Raw genomic sequence first — 9,183 nt, 5'->3', positions numbered from 1 at the left:
CCCACCGACCCCCGGGGCTTCCCTAGTAGCCTCAGCCGCCGCCGCCGCCCCCGCCCCCACCCCACCCCCGCCGCCGCCTCCGCCTCGGGGGGCCGCGCTAAGCCCGCCCGCCGGCCCACTCTGGGGGGACGCTGTTAGGTGTGACAACCCTGACCTAGATACTTTCAGTTCCTATGGCCAGAGAGGCCGACTAGCCCGGCGGAGCCCGGCCCCGGCTTTATGTAATTTCGCTGCGGGGTTTTGGACCATCCATGAATCACAAGACTATTTTTAGTGCTCCTCCTCCTTCTCCCTGTGTCCATCCCCCTCCCCCTCCAGCTCCCTTTTTCTGCTTTCCTCCTCTTCATTTCCATCCTTCCCCTCCTTTTTCCTCCTCCCCATTCCCTTTTTCCTCCCCTTCATTTCCCCTCCTCTCTCCTGCCTTCCCTTTCTTTTCCTCTTTTCATTTTCATTCTCTTTACATACACTTCCTTTTTTCCTTCTCATTACGTTCTTCCTCTTCTTCTTCCCCTTCATTTCCACTCCCGTTTATTTCCTTCTCATCCTCTTCCTCTTCTCCCCTTCCTCTACTTTTCCCTTCTTGTTTTCATAACCGTCCTGTCCCTTTTCACTCCTTTCCACTTTTACCTTCCTTCTTTTCCATACACTTTCTCTTATCCTCTTTTCTAACCATTATCTCCTTCCCCTCTTTTTAACTCCACTTTTCTCTCTTCCTATTCTCTCCTTTTCCCCAATCAATCGATCAACATTTATTAAGCCTACTGTGTGCCCATCACTGTGCTAAGCCTTGGGGATACAAAAAGGCAAAAGACAGTTCCTTCCCTTGTAGAGTTTAAGACATATTCAGGAAGACTATATGTAAATATAAACTAGCAAGCTATAAACAAGGATAAATAGATAATTTAAAGAAAGGAAGCACTCCTTCCCCTTCTTTTCCTTTCTTTCCTCCTTCCTCTTCCCAGCTTCCCTTTTCTCCTCTTCCTCCATTCTTTTCATTCCTTCCTCCTCTTTTTCTTCCCTTTCATTTTTTTCGTACTCTTCTCATCTTTTCCACCTTCTTCTTCCCCTTTCCTCCTCCTACCCATTCCCTTCTCCCTGTTTTCTTCCCTAATTTCTACTCTTTTCCCCTCCCATCTTTTCCTCTCCTTCCTCTTCTCCCTATTTCCCACTTCCCTTTTTCCCTTCTTACCACCTCTTCCCTCTCCTCGCTTCTTTCTTCATTCCCTACTCTCTCTTCCTTTCTCCCTCCTCTCCTCCCTTTCTCTTCCCCTACTGACTCTGCTTTCTCATTCCCCTTCTTCCATTTCCCCTCTTCTTCTTTTCCCTCTTTTCCCTCTTCTTTCCCCCTTTCTATTTTTCTTCTTTCTCCTCATTCCCCTTCTCTCCCTCTTCTCCATTTTCTCCTTCCCTTCTCCTCCTTTGATTCAGTCCTTACCATTCCCACATTTCCCCTTCCTTTCCCCTTCTCGCTCCCTTCCTCTCCTTTTATTTTCCTTTCTCTTTTCTGCTTCCTATTTCCCTCTCTTCCTAACCCCTCTCCCATTCTTCTCATTCCCTCATCCTCAATCTTCTTCTCCTTCCCACTTTCCCTCCTCCCCCTCTTTTTCTTAATCTTCCTCCGTCTCCTCCCCCCCCTTCCTGTTTCCCCCCTCCCACTCTCCTCCTCTCCCTTCCTCCATCTTTTATCTTTTGTTACAGCCTCCAAAGTGAAAGGAAATGCATAGATAATGAAGGAGAGGAAAGAATCTCTAAGCCAGTAAAAGACTAAACCCCTGGTGAAAGCCTGCGGACAGATTGAGAAATAAGGAGCATCTCTTTGATTGTTGTTCTGACTTATTCGAGCCATTTTTTACTCAGCATGGGGAAAAAAGACTTAAGAAATGATTACATGGATATGGGGTTTTACAATAGGCATATGATTACATATATTTCAGGGACAGCTCACCTAGGATGTGGTCCTTATCAGAGGAAGTATGGAGGACTGGAATTCTCTATACCCTTAGTCAAAGCCTTGTAGCTTCTCCCTGAGCATAACTGATAGTTATATTATACTGATTCTTTTCATTGTGCTTGAGAGCATGCTATTTATGTCTAGTCTGTCTTGTATAACAGCTAGAGAAAAGAATGGCAGGTATTGTGTTTGCCTTAAAAAAATAAAAACAACAAAGTTTTATGAGTGCTTGGTTTTTTTAAATCTACTTTTATATAAATCTATTTCTTTAAAAATTTGCCACAGATTGTAAATTGAGTAACTGATAATTAATTGCTACTCAAAAAACTGTTGCAGGAAAAAAAAAAGAAGAAAATAAAATATCAGGGTTAACTTATAATTAATTATGCCATTTCAGTTCTCAGGAGTTCCTAAACAATTACTGTATATGTACGTATATATATCTGTATGTAAACATAATATATTATACATTATACAATGTTAATAAGTTTACATAAAATCTTGTATACATGCATATGTATGTATGCTTATATGTTGGAATCTTTACAAAATGCTAACTCATTAGAGTTGATAGATTATTGATCTGCTCTTACAAGAAGATGTTTTGGGCCAGAACCTGAAACAAGGTACTAAGTAGAACTAATTAATACAATGCTTGTGTTTACACTTTTACTCATTGGAGTTCACAAGTATGGGAGATTCACAAAGTAAACTTTGTAACTTTGTGAATTCACACCTCCCTTGAAGCTCTTAGGGCCAGAGAGCACTATGGGAGAAACCCATCATCCCTCTCTCTCATATCCCACAATTCCTCTCTCTCCTATAAAAGAAACAGACAGAGGCTCTTGGACAGATTTCAGTGGAATTATGCCAGAAGCCCTTTCTCTGAGGCAAGAGAGATCCATTCCATTTTTCCACTTGTCTGGCTGGTGGCTGAAGAAAGCAGAGGCAGAAGCAAAGGACAATCTGCAAGAGCTCTTGGAACCAAGCAGAGAGATAGGCCTCAACTAACTGGGCTATTTTTTTTTTTAATTTAATAACTTTTTATTGACAGAACCCATGCCAGAGTAATTTTTTACAGCATTATCCCTTGCACTCACTTCTGTTCCGATTTTTCCCCTCCCTCCTCCACCCCCTCCCCCAGATGGCAAGCAGTCCTTTACATGTTGAATAGGTTACAGTATATCCTAGATACAATATATGTGTGCAGAACCGAACAGTTTTCTTGTTGCACAGGGAGAGTTTAATCAGGCTATTTTGGAAGGAGAAAATAAATGTTTGCATTTTTATCACCTGGCTGCATTTGGGGTAATTATTGATCTGAACTGATACTAAGGCTGCCTCCAGAAAACCTCCCCGAGAAACCTGCTCTCCTCCAGAGAGAACCATTATATTATATATTTTAAAGAAGAAATGAACCCTTCCTGACTAGTGGAAGAAGGGGGAGGAAGAGAGGCAGAAAAACAATCAGCGTCTCCTGTAAAGCAGATTATGACAATTAATTAAAGCAAAAAAAAAAAAAAAGGCATTAACTAAAGCAAAAAATAAAAGAGAAGATATATCTGATTTTATAAATGCATATCCTGTGATTGAAGAGCTCGATTCCTCAGGTCAGGAATCCTTTTAATTTGGAAAAAATTAAAGATTTGAAAAAGGGTTGCACTCTTTATGGGGCTACATCCTCTTATGTGAAGATGTTACTAGATAATTTGTCTTATGAAATCTTAACCCCGAATGACTGGAAATCCATAGCTAAGACATGTCTAGAACTGGGACAAAATTTATTGTGGCTTTCGGAGTTTCATGAATTATGTAGGATTCAAGCCCAACACAATAGACAAACAGGAACTATTGGACAAATCACTTTTGACCAACTAGCTGGTGAAGGTCAGTATAGAGAGAATTCAGAACAGATTTATTATCCCATAACAGTGTATGAGCAAATTTCTAAGGCTGCAATAAAAGCTTGGAATTCTCTCTCTGGACAGCAAGATGGAAGTAAAGCTTTTACAAAAATAGAGCAAGGTCCCAATGAACCTTTTGCAGATTTTGTGGGACGTTTGCAAACAGCTGTAATAAGAACCACTGGAGATAATGCAGCAACAGAAATAATGACTAGACATTTGGCTAAGGAAAATGCCAATGAGGTTTGCAAGAGAATTATATGGGGGCTAGACAAAAATGTTCCTTTAGAGGAGATCATAAGACGTTGTGCCACAGTGGGCACAAATGCTTATTATGCCCAAACTATGATGAACATGGAAAGACAAAGTCCCTCTTGGCAAAGGAATTCTTTTTTTTTTTTTTAATAACTTTTTATTGATAGAACCCATGCCAGGGTAGTTTTTTACAGCATTATCCCTTGCATTCACTTCTGTTCTGATTTTTCCCCTCCCTTCCTCCATCCTCTCCCCCAGATGGCAAGCAGTCCTTTACATGTTGAATAGGTTACAGTATATCCTAGATACAATATATGTGTGCAGAACTGAACAATTTTCTTGTTGCACAGGGAGAATTGAATTCAGAAGGTAAAAATAACCCAGGAAGAAAAACAAAAATGCAAGCAGTTTATATTCATTTCCCAGTGTTCTTTCTTTGGGTGTAGCTGCTTCTGTCCATCTTTGATCAACTGAAACTGAATTAGCTCTCTTTATCAAAGAGATCCACTTCCATCAGAATACATCCTCAAACAGTATCATTACTGAGGTATATAATGATCTCCTGGTTCTGCTCATTTCACTTAGCGTCAGTTCATGTAAGTCTCGCCAGTCCTCTCTGTATTCATCCCGCTGGTCATTCCTTACAGAACAATAATATTCCATAACATTCATATACCACAATTTACTCAACCATTCTCCAATTGATGGGCATCCATTCATTTTCCAGCTTCTAGCCACTACAAACAGGGCTGCCACAAACATTTTGGTACATACAGGTCTCTTTCCCTTCTTTAGTATCTCTTGGGGGTATAAGCCCAGTAGAAACACTGCTGGATCAAAGGGTCTGCACAGTTTGATAACTTTTTGAGCATAGTTCCAAATTGCTCTCCAGAATGGCTGGATGTGTTCACAGTTCCACCAACAATGTATCAGTGTCCCTGTTTTCCCACATCCCCTCCAACATTCCACATTATCTTTCCCTGTCACTCTAGCCAATCTGACAGGTGTGTAGTGGTATCTCAGAGTTGTCTTAATTTGCCTTTCTCTGATTAATAATGATTTGGAGCATATTTTCATATGTCTATAAATAGTTTCAATTTCTTTGTCTGAGAATTATCTGTTCATATCATGACCATTTATCAATTGGAGAATGGCTTGATTTCTTATAAATTAGAGTCAATTCTCTATATATTTTGGAAATGAGGCCTTTATCAGAACCTTTGATTGTAAAAATGTTTTCCCAGTTTATTGTTTCCCTTCTAATCTTTTCTGCATTTGTTTTGTTTGTACAAAAACCTTTCAATTTGATATAATCAAACTTTTCTATTTTGTGGTCAATAGTGTTCTCTAGTTCTTCTTTGGTCATAAATTTCTCCCTCTTCCACAGGTATGAGAGGTAAACTATCCTATGCTCTTCCAATTTATTTATAATCTCATTCTTTATGCCTAGGTCATGAACCCATTTTGACCTTATCTTGGTGTACAGTGTTAAGTGTGGGTCAATGCCTAGTTTGTGCCATACTAATTTCCAATTTTCCCAGCAATTTTTGTCAAATAATGCATTCTTATCCCAGAAACTGGTGTTTTTGGGTTTGTCCACTATATTATTAAAGTTATTGGCGGTTTTGTCCTTTGAACCTATTGGCAAAGGAATTCTAGAGAAACTCGTCGATGTTTTCAGTGTGGAAAAGTTGGACATTTGAGAGCTCATTGTAGATATGAAAATAGAGTGAGAAGACAGGGTGAGAGAAAACCCAAAACCCATGTCCAAAATGTAATGGAGGCTTTCACTGGGCCTCTGAATGTAGGATGACCCAGAGAAATGAGAGGCAGGACGCAGCTCCAAAGTATCAAAGGACAGGTGGGGCATGATAGCAGCTGAGGTTATACCCAGAGAGACTTTAGAAATTCAGGACTTTGATGTCATCAACCAACAGAAAAGCAATCAGGATTGCAGTTGGGGAGGCCTTTTAAGACAACAAGGCAATGTCCAGTGCAAACAGCTCCAGTGTAATTACCAGATGATGAGGAGAAATCCCAAATTTGGTAAATAGAAGGGAATTAGATAGGTTAACTGCTTGGGGAAGAGGGTCTGCTTATATTTCCACAAGTGGAGAAAGAATCAGATGGCTGACAATGAGGCTGTCAAAAGAACTTTAAAATCTTCAGCTTTCAGTTCCTGAAAAACCAGCAACAATCATTGGATTTCCTGAGATGAAATAGAAAAAGAGAAAAACTTCAAAACAAAAGAGAATTAAGAAGCATCTGACACTGAAAGAGCATGGCTGACAATGAGACTGTTAAAAGGACTTTTAAAATCTTCAGGAATCATTGGATTTCCTAACACAAGATGAAACTGTTTTAGTTCTTGAAAAACCAGCAAGAATCATTGGATTCCTTGAGATGAAAAATTGTTGATGAGACTATTGCAGTACTTCAGAGCTTACAGGAATTATTAGATTCCTGGCACATGAACTAATGGACAATGGATTCCTTATAGACTATTTCTAGGACTTATGGATGTGTAAATTTTCAGGTTGATTCATGTTATTTGTTACATTACTACTTGCCTGTGTTATATTGCTATGTGCTTATGTATTTTATGTAATTGCAAGAATCATTGGATTTCTTGAGATGAAAAATCATTGATGAGACTATTGCAGTACTTAAATTTTCATGTTGATTCTTGTTATTTGTTACATTACTACTAGCCTGTGTTATATTGCTATGTGCTTATGTAAATTATGTATAATGCCTCCCATATTGCTGGATTTACGTATACCATGTCTATCTGTTTCAAAGTTCTGGCCCATATTGATGGATTTATGTGTACCTGTTTCAAGTGAGCCCCTTTAGAAACCTGCTAATCTGATTTGACTTCCTATTTCCTTTGGTGTTTTCATCTCCCTTCCTAAGGTGTCAGGGAAGGCGTGATCACCTTTTTTGGGGGGGTTCTCACCTCCTTGAGAAGTCAGGGAGTTCATGACCACCCTATGTTCTAAAACAAAAGAAAGGAGGAGATGTTGATACTAAACCCTGAAATTTCCCAAATGTGTGAACTCCAATGAGTAAAGGTGCAAACACAAGCATTGTATCAGTTAGTTCTACTTAGTATCCTTGTTTCAGGTTCTGGCCCAAAACATCTTCTTGTAAGATCAGATCAATAATCTATCAACTCTAATGAGTTAGCAGTTTGTAAAGATTCCAACACTTACATATAAATCTTTTGTGTATAGATATGCATATGTATGTGTATATAAATATAAAAACTCTTATCTAGATCCTTGGCTAATCAATCTACTAAAAGGCTGAACCAAAGAAAAGCTGCTTCTCCCCTCCAAAGGGAGCAGAATACACAGGTGAGCCAGTGCTCAGGTGTTTCAGAGAGATCTTGAGGTCAGGAGGCTTCAGAGAGTACTCTGAGGTGAAGAAAGAAAGAAGAGAAGAGATGAATCACGAAAAGACAAAATTAGGTGTTAGAGGTTTCATTTCAATCTCTCTTGGGGCTCCCTAGTGCACTCAAAGCAAGCTTTCTCTTGTTGGAGGTGAGGAAAAGCCCTCCTGTGTTTCCTATTGAAATTTTTCAAAAGTAGGACATACCCCATGCTTCTTGAATGTAACTTAGCTCCTAATATAAGTTGACTACAGTTATAAAGTAGTATGTAAAATTTCAAATACACAATAAAATACAAATAAATTCATAATAAATAAAAAATAAGGGAGATGTTTCCCTTCTCATCTCGATTTTATTCTCTCCTTTTATTTTTAAGTTTGGTATTTGATTTGGGGGGGGTTATTCTTTTTCTAGCTTTTTTAGTTGCAAGCCCAATTCATTGATTTTCTCTTTCTCTATTTTATGCAAATAGGCATCTAGATATATTATATTTCCTTTTGTAACTGCTTTGGCTGCATCCCACAAATTTTGGTATGTTGTCTCCCTTCTCATCTTGTATGTATTTAATAAAAGCTAAGATTTATAGTGTACTTAAAAGTTTACACAATAGTTTACATCTGTTATTTTATCTTTACAACAATCCTGCTATCATTAATCACCTTTTCACATCAGGAAACTGATAAGATCAGCAAAGATTAAATGACATGTCCAGGGTCAGAGAGTTCAGTGTGTTTGAGGCAGGATTCAACTCTGCTGCTCAATCTGCTTGATTTTCAGAGAAGGAAATTGATGCCCAAGGAGATGATTTATCTATACATGGGTAGTGAGATAATAGGGGAAGAATTCAATGAGTGTCCTCTGTGGTGTTTTTCTTCTTTAAAATAATATAATGATTCTCTCTGAGAGCAGGTTTCTTGGGGAGATTTTCTGGAGGCAGCCTTAGTTTCAGTTAAAATCAATAATCACCCCAAATGCAGCCAGGTGCTAAAAGTTCAGATCTTTTATTGTGTCCTTCAATATAGCCCGGTTAGCTTTTTTTAGAGGCCTATCTCTCCTCAGTTCTTGCAGCTTGTCCTTTGCCTCTGCATTCTTCTGCCTCCAGCCAGCACAAAGGTGGAAGATAGAATGGATCTCGTCTCCTTCACTTGGGGCTCGGCTAGCTTTCTGGAGAATCTTTCAGACCAGCTTGGTCTCAGTGGGGGAAGTGTAGGAGCCCAGCCACCACAGTGGTGTGAGATGAAGTGAATCTGGGAGAGAGAGGGCTTCTCCTGAACTTACTTGACGCTACCCTCTCAATCTTTTCAGCTGAATCCCCGACTGAGTCCGCTTCTTATATATCATCTCCCAAAGGTTTACTCCTCCCCTCTGAGGGAGGGATTAAGGGAGGTGTGAATTCAGATATCTCCTACTAAACCCTGAAATTTCCCAAACATGTGAACTCCAATGAGTATTTAAATAATTTAATGAACTAGAGGATTTGCTAAGTACCATGCTAAATTAGCACTTTGTAAGGATTCCAAAAGTCCTCAGATTTAACTTTCCCCAAAAGTGAAGCTTAAGCTCCCTTAAAAGTGAAGCTTTCCATGATACAAAATTTACCTCCTCCTCATCAAAATCCCCGTGACAAGACAAATCAGGAGGACTATCAATGACCCTGGATGGAGTGGGTGACAGAAGGA

Source organism: Antechinus flavipes, chromosome 4 (genome assembly GCF_016432865.1).
Source record: "Antechinus flavipes isolate AdamAnt ecotype Samford, QLD, Australia chromosome 4, AdamAnt_v2, whole genome shotgun sequence".
Classification (NCBI taxonomy): Eukaryota; Metazoa; Chordata; class Mammalia; order Dasyuromorphia; family Dasyuridae; genus Antechinus; species Antechinus flavipes.
Note: the sequence above shows the minus strand (reverse complement) of the source record.